This window comes from Giraffa tippelskirchi, chromosome 1 (genome assembly GCF_054371585.1).
Source record: "Giraffa tippelskirchi isolate mGirTip1 chromosome 1, T2T-mGirTip1v1.2.pri, whole genome shotgun sequence".
Classification (NCBI taxonomy): domain Eukaryota; kingdom Metazoa; phylum Chordata; class Mammalia; order Artiodactyla; family Giraffidae; genus Giraffa; species Giraffa tippelskirchi.
Window position 1 is genome coordinate 40,172,815 of NC_137275.1, and position 20,151 is coordinate 40,192,965.

The 20,151-nt window shown below is 37.1% G+C and overlaps 1 long non-coding RNA gene across 1 annotated transcript in view; it reads right to left on the reverse strand.

The window, feature by feature from the left end:
• LOC145544844 (uncharacterized) overlaps positions 1 to 20,151 on the reverse strand; it is a 130,154-nt gene that overhangs the window by 14,917 nt on the left and 95,086 nt on the right. The window contains exon 2 of the long non-coding RNA XR_014081668.1: positions 5,757 to 5,873. This is a non-coding gene — a long non-coding RNA (uncharacterized LOC145544844). The remainder of the gene's footprint in view (positions 1 to 5,756; positions 5,874 to 20,151) is intronic.

Here is a 20,151-nt window from a genome sequence, read left to right on the forward strand (position 1 = left end):
AAAATGAAAAGGCAACTTACTGAATGGGAGAAAATATTTGTAAATTATATATCTAAAAATGGGATAATATTCAAAATATATTTAAAAACTCATAGAATTCAATAGTAAGAAAACAAACAACCTGGTTAAAAATGGACAGAATATCTGAACAGACATATTCCTAAAAAAGATATATATTTCGTTAGCAGGTACATGAAAAGATGCTCAACATCACTCATCATCAGAGAAATGCAAATAAAAACCAGAATGGGGTATCACCTCCCACCTGTAAGAATGTCTATTATAAAGAAGAATTTGTTGGTGTAGATATAGAGAAAAGGGAACCCAGAAACACTGTTGGTGGGAATATAAATTAATACAGCCACTCTGGAAAATTGTACAATAAGTCCCCTGCCTATGAACCTTCAAGTTTCAAACTTTCAAAGATGCGAATGTGCATTCCATCAATGTCAAGCACGAGTGAAATTGCAGCTTGCCCTCCTTCTATTGCTGATGATCCTTCAGCTCTACAATCTCCCACCTCCTCTCCCTCCTCCAGTCAGTAACTCTTCTTACCTGCTCATTCGATGCCAGCCTCTGTAAGCCAGCTGTTGTACTGTACTACCGTACATTTTTTTTTATTTGATCTTAATTTCATCAAAGCAGCTTTAAATTCTTTCTCTACTCACAAAGACTTACTATAAAAGGTTTCATTCTTCTTATATAAAGACCTGGCAATTCATATAATGGTCCGCTGTTGATTTGGAAGCAAAGACAGCTTTACCCTATAGACTGTTCATCAGATAGTATATGTTTTAACAGAAAGGAAGTGCATTACTTTTCTTATTGGAATTATTTTTCCTGTTTGAGGGGTTTTGTCCACTTTTTTTCAGACTCTGAATTTCTTCTAAATCTACACTGAACCAATCACATGTTTGGGTACATTTCTTCTGAGGTCCATTCTCTGATGAGAAAGTTCAGTTCCAACTGGAGAAAGTTACTTGAGTCCAAGACTTTTCAGCCAAACATTACACCTGTTGCCTAGAAAAACAAACCAAATACCCAAGAACCCATCTTTGGTCAAAGGAAAAAAGTTATTTATGCTTTTACAAAAAAGAGAGTTATAAGAAAGTGAAACACCATAAACTCAGATGGAGCTGCATAAAGCACTTTCACTTCTTTTCCCTAGGAGAAAGGAGCAATATGGAAACTTTCCTCTTTTTTCTCTCCTCTCCTCTATGTTCATAGCTGAGGCAGGTCATTATGTAAGGTCCATCACATCCTCTAAACAGAAAATCCACTTAAGCCACTTTTCTTCCAGCCTTAGCAGCATGTAAAACCAAGTCTTAAGTGCTATATAAGACTCACTCCACAAAAAAGAATGAAGAAATTTGTAATACAGTAGGTCTCTCATGCTACACAGTTGAAGAGGGTTCCATCACTGGAGTCAAAACTGCTGTTTCCTTTTACCAATAGTTCACTAAGCCCAAGCATGCATTCATAGGTTAGCATCTGCACAATGTGGTCATTCCTTAGATGAATGAAAAAACATGATAACCCTATATGCGAGACAGAATAAGAGACACAGATGCATGGAACAATTTTATGGACTCTGAGGGAGAAGGTGAGGGTGAGACGTTCTGGGAGAATAGCATTGAAACATGTATATTATCATATGTGAAACAGAATACCATTCCATGTTCGATGCATGAGACAAGGGCTCAGGGCCGGGGCAATGGAATGATCCAGAAGGATGGGATGGGGAGGGAGGTGGGTGGGGGGTCCAGGAGGGGGAACACATGTAAACCCATGGCTGATTCATGTCAATGTATGGCAAAAACTATTGCAGTGTTGTGAAGTGATTGGCCCCCAACTAAAATAAATAAATTTATAAAAAAAAAAAAAAAAAAAAGAAAAAACATTTAAAAATACCAAATATCCAAAGATTTCTGAGAATGAAGTCAACCACAGCTTTCTTCTTCAGGAGAAAAATTCCTCTTATCATCACAAACTGTGGACTTACCTATGTAAAAATAGGTATTTATATGTTTGTGATGGTTTATTCACATATGAAAGTAACATTGTGATATCTTGTCTTTTTGCTTCTTTATCACATCAAAGGTTTTATTGCAAAATGAGACCTTTGTTCTTATCTAGTAAATCCATGTCAAATGATGAGCCAGGATTTAGATACATATGTAACTTTTAAAGCATCTCTTTCACTTCAAATTAGAACGTATATCTGGAATTTACTGCTGCAAGTCTCAACTGTGCTTATCATGATAGTGGTTAAAACTGGAAGATGTTAAAAAAAAAAACCCAAAACCCTGATGTCATACCGATATCTGCTATTTATATTTAGTCTTCTTCTTTGGAAAAAAAGATAAAGAATTCACAAATATCACTATCAAAGCGTCTGTTTCAAATCAGACATAAGCCTTCAGCTTTTGAAATAATTTCTTTGTGATTAAGCAAATAGCAGTTGAAGATACATGTCAGTTGTTCTTTCTTCCAAGGAAAGTTGGCAGGATGACTGCACCCCAGGAGCTTCTCTGTGTTGAATCTGAGTGGTGGAAAAAAAAGAAAAGCAGCCTTTTCCAATCCAAATCATGGAAGTAAAGTGTCCAGAAGAGATATCCACATTTCAAGAATAGGTAAGGTGACCAGATAGAAGAAGTAGGACTACCCCACTCCAAGAGACAACATAGAAATACTTGCCAAATCCCAAGTTCAGCATTTTGTTTTCTTTTAGAGATGAATATAAAAGCACCTAAATGGCAAGGAAACTGTTCTTCCTTGAAAAACGGGCCAGTAGAAGCACTTCAGCCCCCGGGGGCCGGCCTGTCCCCTGGCCCAAAGGCCAGATAGCCTCAACGTGCCTCGCTCTGCCATCTTTGCTCCTTGTACTACTGTACTTTTCAAGGTATTGTATTGTAAGATTAAAAATGTCTTCTTTATGTTTTGTGTTCATTTTTTGATGTATTATTTGTGTGAAAAGTATTATAAACCTATTACAGTAAAGTATTATATAGGAGAATGTGTTAGTTGAGTTCCTAGGCTAATTTTGTTGTATGTATGAACAAAGTGGACTTATGAATGCATTCTCAGAATGAAACTCATTTGTATGTAAGGAACTTACTGTATGGCATTTCCTCAAAAAATTAGAAATGGAACCTCTATATTACCCAGCAATTCCACTTCTAGGTATTTATCCAAAGAAAATGAAAATGCTAACTTGAAAAGATATATCTACCCCCATGCTCACTGCAGCATTATTTGCAATAGCCAAGAGAAGGAAACAACTAATGTCCATGGAGATGGATTAATAGATTAATGGATAAAGAAAATGCGTATGTGTGTGTGTGTGTGTGTGTGTGTGTGTGTGTGTGTGTGTATAAAATTTGGATAAATCTTAAGGACAAAAAAAGATATTCACGACCCAGATAATCACGATGGTGTGATCACTCACCTAGAGTCAGACATCCTGGAATGTGAAGTCAAGTGGGCGTTAGAAAGCATCACTATGAACAAAGCTAGTGGAAGTGATGGAATTCCAGTTGAGCTATTTCAAATCCTGAAAGTTGATGCTGTGAAACTGCTGCACTCGGTATGCCAGCAAATTTGGAAAACTCAGCAGTGGCCACAGGACTGGAAAAGGTCAGTTTTCGTTACAATCCCAAAGAAAGGCAATGCCAAAGAATGCTCAAACTACCGCACAATTGCATTCATCTCACATGCTAGTAAAGTAATGCTCAAAATTCACCAAGGCAGGCTTCAGCAATATGTGAACCGTGAACTTCCAGATGTTCAAGCTGGTTTTAGAAAAGGCAGAGAAACCAGAGATCAAACTGCCAATATCCGCTGGATTATCAAAAAAGACAGAGAGTTCCAGAAAAACATCTATTTCTGCTTTATTGACTATACCAAAGCCTTTGACTGTGTGGATCACAATAAACTGTGGAAAAGTCTTCAAGAGATGGGAATACCAGACCATCTGACCTGTCTCTTGAGAAACCTGTATGCAGGTCAGGAAGCAACAGTTAGAACTGGACATGGAACAACAGACTGGTTCCGAATAGGAAAAGGAATACGTCAAGGCTGTATATTGTCATCCTGCTTATTTAACTTATATGCAGAGTACATCATGAGAAATGCTGGGCTGGAAGAAACACAAGCTGGAATCAAGATAGCTGGGAGAAATATCAATAACCTCAGATATGCAGATGACACCACCCTTATGGCAGAAAGTGAAGAAGAACTAAAGAGCCTCTTGATGAAAGTGAAAGAGGAGAGTGAAAAAGTTGGCTTAAAGCTCAACTTTCAGAAAACTAAGATCATGGCATCTGGTCCCATCACTTCATGGGAAATAGATGGGGAAACAATGGAAACAGTGTCAGACTTTATTTTTTGGGGCTCCAAAATCACTGCTGATGGTGATTGCAGCCACGAAATTAAAAGACGCTTACTCCTTGGAAGGAAGGTTATGGCCAACCTAGATAGCATATTGAAAAGCAGAGACATTACTTTGCCAACAAAAGTCCGTCTAGTCAAGGCTATGGTTTTTCCAGTGGTCATGTATGGATGTGAGAGTTGGACGGTGAAGAAAGCTGAGCGCCGCAAATTGATGCTTTTGAACTGTGGTGTTGGAGAAAACTCTTGAGAGTCGCTTGGACTGCAAGAAGATCCAATCAATCCATCCTAAAAGAGATCAGTCCTGGGTGTTCATTGGAAGGACTGATGTTGAAGCTGAAACTCCAATACTTTGGCCACCTCATGCGAAGAGCTGACTCATTGGAAAAGACCCTAATGCTGGGTAGGATTGGGGGCGGGAGGAGAAGGGGACGACAGAGGATGAGATGGTTGGATGGCATCAGTGACTCGATGGACATGGGTTTGGGTAGACTCTGGGAGTTGGTGTTGGACAGGGAAGCCTGGCGTGCTGCAATTCATGGGGTCGCAAAGAGTCAGACATGACTGAGCAACTGAATTGAACTGAACTAAGGGCATTATGCTCAGTGAAATAAATCAGACAGAGAAAGATGAATACTAGATAATCTCTCTTAATATATGAAATCTAAAAGCAAAACATCACAAAACAAAAGTCTTCTCATAGATTCAGAGAACAGATTGGTAGTCTCAAGAAAAAAGGGGCAGGGGTGGGAGAAATCAGTGAACTGCTTTTGTAGCTTTTTGTTTTTGTTTAGAGAAATTAAAAATTTTAAAAATGAGAGTAATAAAAGACAAAATAAAATTATTTGAAATCTTTGACTATCTGTATAATATACTGCCCTCCAAATTATATTCATTCTATAGTTCTTTCTGGGAACACACATTTTTGTTTGTCAACTTATTCAAGATAAATATTTTTAATGATTTGGCACCTCTATGCAACTAATTTTTCAGGTTATATTTTTTGTCATAGAAATTGTTAAGAGTTTTTGCTAATAGACATTTTCTGCTGCTTCTTACTTGGTAGTTTTTTGAGGTTGCATAGTGACCAGCACTAAGAGATAATCATAATTGATTCAAGCCAGTCATGATAACCCTGTCCTCTTTTTATAGATACTAATTCTTCCAGCTTCTTATTCACAACAAGAAATGACCCGATCCTTGTTTTGGCTGATTAAATAAAAGTCATTATTCAGTGGTGTGGCTTCCCAGGTGGTGCAGTGGTAAAGCAATCACCTGCCAGTGCAGGAGACACAAGAGACACGGGTTTAATCCCTGGGTCTGGAAGATCCCCTGGAAAAGGAAGTGGCAACCTACTCCATTCTCACCTGGATAATCGCATGGACAGAGGATCCTGGCAGGTTACAGTATGCAGGGTCACAAAGAGTCAGATACGACTGAGCTCATAAGCACATGCTGTGGTGCAGGAAAATGCTGGTCCCTTCCTACAAATAACAGATTGAAATAACAGATACATAAGGAGAGTTTATTCAAATCACCCCTGCTCCTGCTTCCTACCTTGATAATGTTGTGAGAATATGATGCTTGGAGGTGAGAAGCCACCTTGTGACCATGAAAAGAAAGCCCAAGTGAAACGAAAACTAACACCAACAACAAACAGCCTATTTTTGCTTTCATACATGGTAAGAAATGGATATCCTGCATTTAATCTACTATTAACAGAGTCAAAATTGACCCTATACATTTATTCTGGATCTAAGAAAATATAGATAAAAATCTGTATATTATAGGAATCCTAGAGGAGCTATTGGAGTAGGCAATGGCAGCCCACTCCAGTGTTCTTGCCTGGAGAATCCCAGGGATGGCAGAGCCTGGTGGGCTGCCCTCTATGGGGTCGCACAGAGTTGGACACGACTGAAGTGCCTTAGCAGCAGAGGAGCTATGAATGTGTGTCTGGACTATTTATCTTTTCTTTCTGCCAGGTATTACGACCATCTCAATTCCCATTACCACATATGTCTAAATTTGCACTGTATTCTATGTACTGTTATCATTTTTGATTGATGGTTCAGTTGTTTTCCATGAAAGTAGAGTCCTGCCTAATATAACAAGACCTTTGGCCAACATTAGCAGTTCCCTTTCGCCAATGACAATTTCCAGTTTCATTTTGTTTTGAACTTTTCAGACTTTATTGATTTATATTGATTTATATTCTTCAAATCCAAGTCTCATTTTTAAAGTAAACTTTTTGGATAGGTAAATTGAGATTTTATCCAACAATATCTTCATTCATCCACATTAATAAGATTCATTATACACGAAAAACTGATGTTTGTGTATACTCATACACACATTTTGAAAACAGATTTAATGAATTATAGCGATCATTATTCCAACACTGGCAATGTTACTCATCAGGTCTTTGACCATTGAGGTCTCATGGTACTTGTTCTTTCTGAAAGTATGTATCTATGTCTACTTCCACAGTTGCCCCATTCTGCTGCACATGAGGAACAGCTGTAAAACTGCTCTAAAAATTACCCTGCTATAAGAAATTGTCAATTAAAACATAATAAAGAAAGAATAAAGAAACTTCAACTTGTTAAAAAGAAGTGGATGAGAGACTTTGGAGGTTATTTATATGTAACAATTTCAATAGACATGTCAGACCCAAAACCCAGTATCTAATTTGTCTTAAATTACAAAGCTTAATGCCTTGACAGCAAAATTAATCTTTAAACCAAGCATTCAACAACACAGGAATTGTGATGTGATTGTGCATATGCTTGTTTAAACAGAATAATTATTTCCCTTATTCTAAATGTCAATTCTTCTCCATTTGTACCATTTTAATCAAAACTCCTGTCAAATAAGATAGTGCTACATAAATATATACTATATATGGAAATATACTGTCCACATAATTGCAAGATATTTTTAAAGACTATTTGCAGTTTCACCTAAAGGAACCTAATATCTTTAAGGTTGGGACTTCTCTAAACCAATTGTGGAGGAAGTGCATTCTGACATGCAGCAGTGTGGGAAATTTTCCCAGAAAGAAAGCAGCAGTAAAATAATTAGTGATATAAAATACAGGGCACATTTTTGGATTGTACAGTTAAGCTAAAGCATCAGGGCCACGGACTGGAGTAACAAAAGACAAACTGCAAAGAGAGATAGATCCCAAACCATGTAAGGTCTTGAATGACATTAGAAATTCAGCACTGATAGCCAATATGGATGCTGTTGAAGTTTTTTTTTGTTTTTAAGCTTCATCTGTTTCTTATGCTTGACATAAGAAATAAATCAGCTTACCTATATCATTCTCTTGGATACCTCATGCATTTGAGAATCTGTTTGCATCCAGTGGTCAGTCTCCAAATACTGGCCCACTATACATCATGTTTTAAGTCGCTTCCTCACTACCAAGACTTTTACAAGTGGGTTCTTCAGGAGATGGTATAAGAAAAGGACTTTTCTTAACCCACTTCACTTCAACTAAAAAATTCTGCTTTCTGATGTGTATGTTTCAGTTTCATTGTTTGCAACAGTGCATTCCAAAGTGCAGGGAGGTAATTAATCTTAGGAAGGAGTAAGGGCTTCATCATCCCCATCATGTGCAGGGTCAAGAAATAAGATAAAATGATTACTGGTAACTTCTTATCTGCCAGAGAAAGATATAATTTTTGTACCATCATAAAAATATTACCATACACAAGTCATACCAGTAAATGCATACTGATCAATGCATAAAGAATGAGTGATCTTATTATTTTGTAACACCCCTTCATAGATGAGACCTAATAAAAGCTACTGAGGATATATACTCACAGCAATATTGCCATACAATTTCAGTTTTTCTCTTGTAATCTATTTTATGTCATTTTGTTGTATGCTGCAAGACTAAGTTTTGGCATTATATATGAAAGATTAGGACGACGACTGAACATAATTTGTAAATCTAGGTCTTTCACCTAGAATAACATGTGTGAGAAGTAGACACTCAAATTTATAATTTATGGGATTTATTAATCTATATTACAAAATTGATCCTTCAAAAAAACATTAGCAGTGGCAAAATTCAGTGGTGCCTATCACTGGATTCATATATGATGCTAATAACTGTTTTCTATGTTAATACAAAGTGTTTCAAAGTACCTATTCTGTCCTCAAAATCATTCAAGTTCTTAGCAATCCATTAACTTAATGGAAGAAGGTATGATGAATCATAAGGGGTCTAGTTTCATTTGCAGAAAATCTGCCTATCTATGGCTACCAATATGCTTCTGTAACAGTTTATACAGAAAATATACTCCAGCCATGCCATTTCTTGGTTTCTTGGTTCCCAAAGGAAATTAATGTAAATTTTCAGACATACTTAAAGCAGAGTTTAAAGCAATGATATTTCTAATAAATGTGATTTCCAAACTTATTAGGTAAATAAAAGATGTGCTTTATAATCCTTTAAAATAAGTCAGCAAGAATATACCTATTTATGTAGACCTAACCACAATAGGCTATTATAGTTATTAGAGTAATGATTCTATATAAAAAATATAGGTTTTAATTTTATCCTAGACAGTAAAGATGAGGATGTATACAATAGGTAAAGAAAGGAGAAAAACAGACCAGAACAAGACAAAAATTGCAAACTACCTGCTGCAGCTATAACATAATAGGGATCCTGGAAATTAAAATTTGCAAGGTTTCATAATAATACTGACAAAAGGATTTGTTTGTATGTGTCAATAATGCTGAGGAAATGTTCCTTAAGATACACTTTTCAAAGAAATACAAAGCAGTTCATCTTGTAGAAATACACAACATGTGTTTGGAAACAGCTGGAAAAGATCGTGAAAACAAAAAATAATGGAATTCTTATGGTTTCAAGATGGTGTCAGTGTGTGAAAATAAAATATGCACATGTATTTTGTGTCCCAAAATACACTTTCTCGAAGTTAATTTTGAAAAGAGTAAGCCAAAGTCAAGAGAGCAGTTAATGAGAAACCTTGACATTTTTCATAATCAAAAAATTAATAAAAATATATTATTTTCATAAGCACTGTTGAGAATATAAACTACTGAATTACTCACTACCTTTGTTTGTAAAATAAAGGTGTTATTAGAAGGGTTATGTACATACCAGTTACCATAAAAACACAATGAATAAAGAGCATTCAGCTTATGAGGTTAAGGTCCCTTTTACACAAATACCCTATCTCATCATAATGAAATAGAATTTGGGCTATTTTATTTGCTGAAAGAAAAAAGCTCTCCTGTAGTATCCTATTTTCGTTACTTCTGCTTTATTATTTTTTATTTCCTACAGTTTTTATTTTTACTACAGTTTTTCCTACAAGTTCTTTAATGGAAAATTTTATTTACTTACTACATTTTTAATATAAAATTCAATTTGTTAGAAACATTAATAGGAAATGACATATACATACCTAAATTTTTTATATACATACCAACAATATGCTAATTAACTCACTATCTGTTCTCTACCTAAATTTAGTCTGTAATTCCACTGTTTGGTAGTCAAAAAGTCTTAAGATCTTTTGAGTTTGTTTTCTTGTTTGAGTCTTGCTTATGAAAAAGAACTGTTATACTAACAAATTCTTTTCAGACAAAAATACAGAACTCATTTCTTCTACCATACTGTTAAAAATCCAAGTTTAGATTCAGGATCAAGGATATGAGTCCTATATATCAAAACAGTGGCAGTTGTTTGAATGCCTAATATCTAAAGAAAGAATCTAGAGGATAGATAATAAAGAAGAAAGACAGGGATGAAACCATGTTAAGATTTAATCACCCATTTTAAATGCTGTGGATAAAAAGCTGGGTGGAGACAAGAGATGGAAAACGAGAACATTCAATCTGGTAACAAAACTTTTCTTTACTCCTCTTTCAGATTTCGAGGAAGTTTGCTTTTCTCTTTTAGAAGATGATTATTTCATACCTTAATTTATCTCCATAAATTTCCCCAAACCCATGAGTTCAGTGCACTGATTGTCTCATACTAAGAGAAATCATTAGGCAAGAACATCATTTTCTTCCAACTACAAATCTACACAATAATTTGCATCTACCACCATATTTTGGGCTTCCCTCATAGCTCAGTTGGTAAAGAATCTGCCTGCAATGCAGGAGACACGGCTTCAATCCCTGTCGGGAAGATACCCTGGAGAAGGAAATGGCAACCCGCTCCAGTATTCTTGCCTGGAGAATCCCATGGGCAGAGTAGCCTGGCAGGCTACAGTCCGCAGGGTCGCAAGAGTCTGACAGGATTTAGCAACTAAACCACCACCACCGCTGCCGCCATATTTTTCTTTCCTCCTATTGCAACTGACCTAATCTTTATTGGAGAGAGTCCAATTTTTGTACAAGTGTTTTGGACTCTGTCCCTCATCAGCTTTTGAAGGAACACTGTTTATTTATTCAGTCAAAATATCTTTACTGAGCCTTATTCTTTGTTACACACCATGGAAGATCCTGGAAATAAAATAGTGGCCACAGAGAGACATAATCTCTCTACTCATACAGCTTCCAGTATGCTGGGAGACCAAGACATTAATCAAATAATCACAGAAACAAACATCAACTTATAAATGTGCTGTTATAAAATAACCAAATAATGCAATAAAAGTTCTTCAGAGAAATCAGGGGAGAAGATCCTGAAGAAGTAGGATTTTGGTTGACATATGGATAATCTGTACATATTAACTGGACCAAGAGAGAAGAGAAGTAAGGTCTAGAAAGGAAAACAGAAAAATTATTCTAAGGTGCTGAAAATGACCAGTGTTACTAGAGCAAACATAATAAGAGGGAAAACAAAATAAATTAGTTTAAGAAGTAAGAAGATACCCGATAACACAGAATTTTGTGAGACATGTTTAGGAAATTTGTATATATCCTAAAGTAAATGAGAAATTATTGGAGGGTTTTAAATAGGAGATGGCAACCCACTCCAGTACTCTTGCCTGGAAAATCCCATGGACAGAGGAGCCTGGTAGGCTACAGTCCATGGGATTGCAGAGTTGGACATGACTGAGAGACTTCACTTTCACTATCACTTTTAAACAGGTAGGTGGCAAAATCACTCCATCAGCAATGTGAGTTCATAATCCAGGGAGAATAATAGATTATGTGGAGATCATTAACAAATAACTTCTGCAGTATTCTAGACAAAACATTCCTTTCATGAATCACAGCCTTGTCATGGTGAAGGAGCTTGCATAACTCAATGAAGCTATGAGCTATGCTATGCAGAGCCTCCCAAGACGGATGAGTCAGAGTGAAGAGTTCTGACAAAATGTGGCCTGATGTTGTAAAGAATAATATTGCATAGGAACCTGGAATGTTAGGCCCATGAATCAACTGGACATGGTCAAGCAGGAGATGGCAAAAGTGAACATCAACACCTTAGGAATCAGTGAACTAAAATGGATGGAAATGGGTGAATTTAATTCAGAAGACCATTATATCTACTACTGAAGAGGAAAAGTTAAAATTTTACATAACATTCTGCTTCTTCTACCTCTGTAACTCAGCTTGCTCCTTGCAAAGTCTGGATCATGTAGGTCAGATGGTCTCAGAAACAGTCTTATGGACTCTGAGGGAGAAGGTGAGGGTGGGACGTTCTGGGACAATAGCAATGAAACATGTATATTATCATATGTGAAACAGAACACCATTCCATGTTCGATGCATGAGACAAATGCTCAGGGCTGGGGCAATGGGATGACACAGAGGGATGGGATGGGGAGGGAGGTGGGAGGGGGGTCCAGGAAGGGGAACACATGTAAACCCATGGCTGATTCATGTCAATGTATGGCAAAAACTACTACAATATTGTAAAGTAATTATTCCCCAACTAAAATAAATAAATTTATTTAAAAAAAAAAGAAAGTGGAGACTCACAATATTAGGAACTGGAGCTTATCTCACTCACCCTTGTCCTGCTCTTTGCAATCACCCAGCCCCTGCAAACCTGCTTAATCATGCCTGTCCATGTATAAAAACTCTGTAACCCCTTTGCTCAGGGCTCAGAGGTTGGAGCATTAATATCTCTGGGCCCACTGGTGTAATAAACCTGAGTTCTCCAACTTTCCAAGTGTGGTGCTTGTTTTCATGAAAACTGGTTTCTGCAACACTACTGTGTGCAAGAATCCCTTAGAAGGAATGGAGTAGCCCTCATAGTCAACAAAAGTGTCAGAAATGCAGTACTTGGGTGCAATCTCAAAAATGACAGAATGATCTTGATTTGTTTCCAAGGCAAACCATTCCATATCACAGTAATTCAAATCTATATCCCAAGCACTAAGCCCAAAGAAGCTGAAGTTGACTGGTTCCATGAGGACCTGCAAGACCTAGAACCAACACCAAAAAAAATAAAAACCTGTCCTTTTCATCATAGGGGATTGAAATACAAAAGTAGGAAGTTAAGAGATACTTGGAGTAACAGGCAAGTTTGTCCTTGGAGTACAAAATGAAACAGGGGAAAGACTAACAAAGTTTTGTCAAGAGAACACTCTGGTCATAGCAAATAGCCTTTTGCAACAACACAAGTGATGTCTCTACAAGCGGTCAATACCAAAATCGGATTGATAATATTCTTTGCAGCCAAAGATGGAAAAGCTCTATATAATCAGCAAAAACAAAACCTGGAGCTGACTGTGGTTCAGATAATGAAGAAGGCTGAGCACTGGAGAACTAATACTTTTGAACTGTGGTGCTGGATAAGGCTCTTGAGAGTCCCTTGGACTATAAAGAGATCAAATCAGTCAATCCTAAAGGAAATCAACTCTAAATATTCATTGGAAGGACTGATGCTGAAGCTGAAGCTCCAATACTTTGGCCACCTAATCAAAGAGTCGACTCATTGGAAAAGACACTGATGCTGGGAAAGATTAAAGATGAAAGGAGAAGAGGGTAACCAAGGATGAGATGGTTAGATAGCATCACCCACTCAATGGACATAAATTTGAGCAAATTCTGGGAAATAGTGGAGGACAGAGAAGCCTGGTGTGCTGCAGTCTGTGGGGTCACAAAGAGTTGGACACAACTTAATGAATGAACAACAACAATAGGCAAAACATTGTAAGAGTTTGATACAGGTTTGGGGGAAAGATTAAGAATTTTGTTCATTTATCTCATCACTCTGTTTATATATTGTTCTAATTTGACTCCAAACGATATTCAGGGTTGATTTCCTTTAGTATTGACTGATTTGATCTCCTTGCAGTCCAAGGGACTCTCAAGACATCTAGGTACATCTCATAAAAAGCATTCCATAAATAGGTGACATTCATTCTAGCAAAGATCATTTGGTTTATTTGACAGTTTGTCATCAGTTTGTATACAAGGTGATCAGACCCAAACTCTTGCCTTCTCCCCTTCTCCAACTCAGAAGTGTACTGACTGCCTCCCAAGCCACTTGCCACAGTTAGTGAATCGATCACATCATGTTGTTTAACCATTTTATGTCTCAATATTAAGGGAGTTGGGGATAGGCATGGCTTCACTTAAATATTACCCTATAAAGTGAATTTTAAAAATCATACTTCTGATTATTTTTATACATTTTTCTTTTCCATCATCTAAAGATAAAATAGAAACTCCAGAATGTAATGTTAATGGCCCTCTAGAACCTGTTGATAACCATTCTGTGGTGTGTGTAGCTGCTCAGTTGTGTCCGATGTTTGTGACCCCAAGAACTATAGCCTACCAGGCTCCTCTGTCCATGGAAATTCTCCTGGCAAGAATACTGGAGTGGGTCTGCCATGCCCTCCTCCAAACCACTCTATACAGCCTCAATTTCTGCTTCTTTCAAGCACATTATGATTTTGCTATTCTGAACTCCTACTCCAAGCCCAGCAAGTCCTTTCATGTAGTTCCTCTTGTTTTCTGTCTTGTCCTGACACACAGTAGGCCCTCAGTAATGGCTGACCACCTTGAGTTTGGCTGCTTATCTATAAAAGGTGAGCTTCCCTCGTGGCTCAAATGGTAAAGAATCTGCCAGCAATGCAGGAAACCCAGGTTCAATCCTTGGGCTGGGAAGATCCCCTGGAGAAGGGAATGGCTACCCACTCTAGTATTCTTGCCTGGAGAATTCCACCAATAGAGCTTGGTGGGCTACAGTCCATGGGGTCACAAAGAGTCTGACACGACTGAGCGACTAACACTTTAACTACAATAAGGCAAGAACTATATTCACATTTAGTAAACCAGAGAAATAAAACTATATCTTAAAGAGTTACAGGGAACAAGAATACACTGTAAACAAGCCTGAAATATTATCAAATTTACCTTGCTACTAACTGGAAGAAAAGTGAATTAAGCTGATCACTTTAATTGAAAATGAAACCAGACCAAACCTAATTATATTGTGTTACAACACAGACCCTCTACACAATGAAAGCATTTGTCCTACTGTTGCAGACCTTGTAAACACAGCCAGTACACTGGTAATGCCTCATTTCCCTCAGGCTTTTCCAAATACGGCACAATTTATCGATGCATACAGTGAGGTCAGGTAATGAATTTTCAAGGTCATTTTGCAAATAGGAGTAAACAGTTGCTTTGGAGTCCTCCTAGATGTCGCTGCATAATGGGTTGCTTCTACTGAATTCATTAATTTTCTTACTATGCTGTAAACCAACTAATTTTTCTGCCTACCCTTATTATAATCTACATTTACATAACCCATATTCAGTGTTCAAAACACTCTTAAGGATATTGCCTCACTAATCCACAAAACAACTTTTTGAAGAAAATAGAGCTGTCACATTTCCCTGTTTATCCTTGAGGATGAAGAGGTGTGGATAAGTTTGCTTCAGTTCTATAAAATGAATCAAGGACCCAAGTTCCTGAAATAGAGTTTGCTATTCCTTTACTGGGGTCTAGAATTTTACATAAACACTTACAAAATATTTTCCCTTTCCCTTACCATGGGAGCTGCTAGCTTAAAAGACAAAAATAAAAGAATAACCACATTGTATGCACAATATGTAAACCCATCAGAATGACATTGTGAAGACAAGTGTTGCCTTTGATATCCAATCTTTCCCGGCAAGTTTGCAGAGAGAGATTGTAGCAGATCCTAAGGGTCTGCATTCTAGTGCAGAGTCCAAAATTTATTTGAGGAACATTAACAAGTCTTTGCAGAGTTTAGAAAATAAATTACATAATTACAATTTGGTGGTGATGTGAAGGCATGGCTGAAAGAATGGAAGAAACTGAAAATCAAAGAGTTCAGAGACAATGTTACTAAAATGGCCTCAGTGAGAAACAAGAGAAGGCTCAGTGATATATAATAACGTTAAAAGCATAGTCTGAGACACAGTTCATAGGGAAGGCTAGCTATCATCTTCCTCATCTTGGTGCGGTCTCCATTGCCTTCCTCCAAAACCAAAGGAAAATATTATTATGGACAAGTTACTGTGTGATCTCACTTCTTTTTCCAATTTTCTTCAGAAAATATTTCATAATAACCAAAATCAGACAGAATAAAATTTGGGTAAGATATTCCCCATAATACTTCAGAAAATCTTCATAAAGCAAAACATAATTTTAAAACTTTTTACAGGAAGAAATGTTAAAACAACCATAGACATAGACCTCTCAAAAGTGTTTGCACTGTATACCCATCATTCTCAGGTTTTATAGTTGAGATATCCTCCCTTCTTTTTTCCTTCAAGCCTGTTTCAAGTTTCAAAATATTATAACTATAAATAACCCAAATACTTGTTTACAACCCTAAGCAATCCTCGACTTTAAAACACTGATATTAATTAGAAGTGACCATTATTAGCAACGGAACGCTCTGAATGTACATTAAAATTCCAGAATCAATACCCAAGAGCTAAAAATAAATCTTTATATAATAGTGACTGTAAAACATTGATGTTATTCAAAGTATTGACTATGCTGTGTAAAGTGCATTCTTGTTTGATTTTATATCAACCACATCCAGAAAATTACACAGATTAAGAATGCCATTCTTAGCCTCAAAGAGAATAGACTTGGCCTAAATGTAAGCTCTGGCTTACCTTGCCTCATCAAAAAGATTGGAGCTTAAAGGTTTTGCTCAATTAGCAGCCTTTTTGTCTATTTAAAATACAGTATCTAGAATCTGAGCTTCAGGTTACCAAATAACCACGTATTAAAATACTGTCAGCACAAAAATGTTAAAGATTCCGGTTTCACTTACAAAGTTCCTAGAAATTAACTGTCTTCTGATGATTGTGACTATATTTGAGTTTGGTTCATTAACATTTCTTTGAAAAGTCAACAAAAATCATTCAGTTCAGTTTAGTTCAGTCATTCAGTCATGTCTGATTCTTTGCGATCCCATGGACTGCAGCATGCCAGGCCTCCCTGTCCATCACCAGCTCCTGGAGTTTACCCAAACTCAGACCCATTGAATTGGTGATGCCATCCAACCATCTCATCTTCTGTCATCCCCTTCTCCTCCTGCCCTCAATCTTTCCCAGGATTAGGGTCTTCTCAAATGAGTCAGCTCTTTGCTTCAGGTGGCCAAAGTATTGGAGTTTCAGCTTCAACATCGTCCTTCCAAGGAACACCCAGGACTGATCTCCTTTAGGATGGACTGGTTGGATCTCCTCGCAGTCCAAGGGACTCTCAAGAGTCTTCTCTGAAACCACAGTTCAAAAGCATCAGTCTTTCAGCGCTCAGCTTTCTTTATAGTCCAATGCTCACATCCATACATGGCTACTGGAAAAACCATAGCCTTGACTAGACGGACCTGTGTTGGAAAAGTAATGTCTCTGCTTTTTAATATGCTGTCTAGGTTGGTCATAACCTTCCTTCCAAGGAGTAAGCGTCTTTTAATTTCATGGCTGCAATCACCATCTGCAGTGATTTTGGAGCCCAAAAAAATAAAGTCTAACACTGTTTCCACTGTTTCCCCATCTATTTCCCATGAAGTGATGGGACCGGATGCCATGATCTTAGTTTTCTGAACGTTGAGCTTTAAGCCAACTTTTTCACTCTCCTCTTTCACTTTCATCAAGAGGCTCTTTAGTTCTTCTTCATTTTCTGTCATAAGGGTGGTGTCATCTGCATATCTGAGGTTATTGATATTTCTCCCAGCTATCTTGATTCCAGCTTGTGTTTCTTCCAGCCCAGCGTTTCTCATGATGTACTCTGCATATAAGTTAAATAAGCAGGGTGACGATATACAGCCTTGATGTACTCCTTTTCCTATTTGGAACCGGTCTGTTGTTCCATGTCCAGTTCTAACTGTTGCTTCCTGACCTGCATACAGGTTTCTCAAGAGGCAGGTCAGGTGGTCTGGTATTCCCATCTCCTTCAGAATTTTCCATAGTTTATTGTGATCCACACATTCAAAGGCTTTGGCATAGTCAATAAAGCAGAAATAGATGTTTTTCTGGAACTCTCTTGCTTTTTCGATGATCCAGCGGATGTTGGCAATTTGATCTCTGATTCCTCAGCCTTTTCTAAATCCAACTTGAAACATCTGGAAGTTCATGGTTCATGTATTATTGAAGACTGGCTTGGAGAATTTTGAGCATTACTTTGCTAGTGTGTGAGATGAGTGCCATTGTGTGGTAGTTTGAGCATTCTTTGGCATTGCCCTTCTTAGGGACTGGAATGAAAACTGACCTTTTCCAGTCCTGTTGCCACTGCTGAGTTTTCCAAATTTGCTAGCATATTGAGTGCAGCACTTTCACAGTATCATCTTTTAGGATTTGAAAGAGCTCAACTGGAATTCCATCACCTCCACTAGCTTTGTTCATAGTGATGCTTCCTAACGCCCACTTGACTTCACATTCCAGGATGTCTGGCTCTAGGTGAGTGATCACACCATCATGATTGTCTGGGTCATGAAGATCTGTTTTGTATAGTTCTTCTGTGTATTCTTGCCACCTCTTCTTAGTAAATTCTGCTTCTGTTAGGCCCATACCATTTCTGCCCTTTATTGAGCCCATCTTTGCATGAAATGTTCACTTGGTATCTCTAATTTTCTTGAAGAGATCTCTAGTCTTTCCCATTCTATTGCTTTTCTCTATTTCTTTGCACTGATATTTGTTTTTTGGGGCATTGACAAAAATCTAAATGTTAAATAATTAAAAATGCTACATGAAACTTTCAGCATCTTTATTTATCATAGGTTTTAATTACAATTCAAGAAACATTGTAAGATTGATGAAAAGGGGTAAATGGCTGAATGGTGCATTAAATGTCATTGAGTTTATCCCATCTGGGGGTTTTAAGGTAATTAATCTTACATGGTTAACATCCACAGAGGAGTTGGATTGGTGACTTTAGAGCTAGATGGGTAATAGAAGATGCAAAGATTTGGGAATCCAAAGGATAATTTGTTATGAAAATAACAATTTATCAAAAGTATTTGATTTGTTCCTAAAGCAACAAAGCCCAGTGGAATTCTTTGTTATAGATGATTTCTTTTTTTCTCCTCTTTTCATTCTTTGAATTTCTGGTGTTAGCCCATAATTAAATGTGCCTAAAATAATCATAAAGGAAAACACGACAGCATAACACAATAAGAAATGCCTGTGAGAGCAATTCAAGAAATAACAGAGTTGATAATTTCTGTCCTAGGAACAGGAGTGGTAGGAATATGCTCTGTACTACACATAGAGTCATCATAAGCCACCAGAGTATACCAATCTCTCCCTCTGCTTATTGCTCTCCTAATTACTAGGTAATCTCCTAATTATGAGGTAATCTAATTACCTAGTTACTTCTTAATTTATTGATGCCTTTGGCACTTACTCTATGATTTCCACTTCTTTTACCCACACTTATAGTACTTTTTTTTCCAACAATATAGATACATCCCTGCCCTCTCAATTTCTTAATATCCATGCCATCATCCCTGGTACTCACTTCCTTTGAAAAAACCATACTCTTGCCACCACCACCAACTTCACCATTTCTGAAATCTCTATTCCAAGATTTTCTTCCTGCTTATTAACTGTATAAGTCTGACTACACACACACACACACACACACACAAAACTAGCCTTATTAGACTCTGCAACCCATTGATTCCATCAATTTTTTTTACCAATAAGAAGAATTTTAAATGTCAGAAGTTGACAGAGTAATAAAGTTCAGGCTAATGGACTCATAAGTTATAAATTCTGGAAAATAAGAAGTTAAATGACAAAAGAGTAGAGAAGGAGGGAGAATATTAAAAAATACATGCTTCTTAATTGCCTTCGAGGGAACAGCAATCCCTAACTGGTACTTCTGAAAACATCTGAACAACATCAAAGAAAGTCTGATCATATAAACCTCATTTTAAATAGAGAAAATTACTTTCAAACACAATCTTGGAAGATGTAAAGGGAAAATATAGTGCAGATATGATTTTATGAATAAAAAATAAAATAAGAATTAATGAAATATGCAGAGCTTACTTCAAGTTCAGTGTCATACTAAGATACAGGGGCAGTTTAGCTATCAATATTATCCTACTACAATCTGTTCTGATTAGAGGAAGAATAATTTTTGCAATCATGGCCACTTGTATCTACTTTTTAAATTATCACCCAACTGTAAGATTCACAATCCTCTGAATCTCTGTCAGACAAAATTAACAGCTCTTTTGTTCAATCCACATTGTTAAATAGTTTGAAACTATTCTCATCATTTGGGGTGGAACAGCAGTTAATTGTGCTAATGGGAAGCAAGAAGTGATGAATAATATAAGAAGTCATTGGTCATCCTAAGTGCTAATTCCAA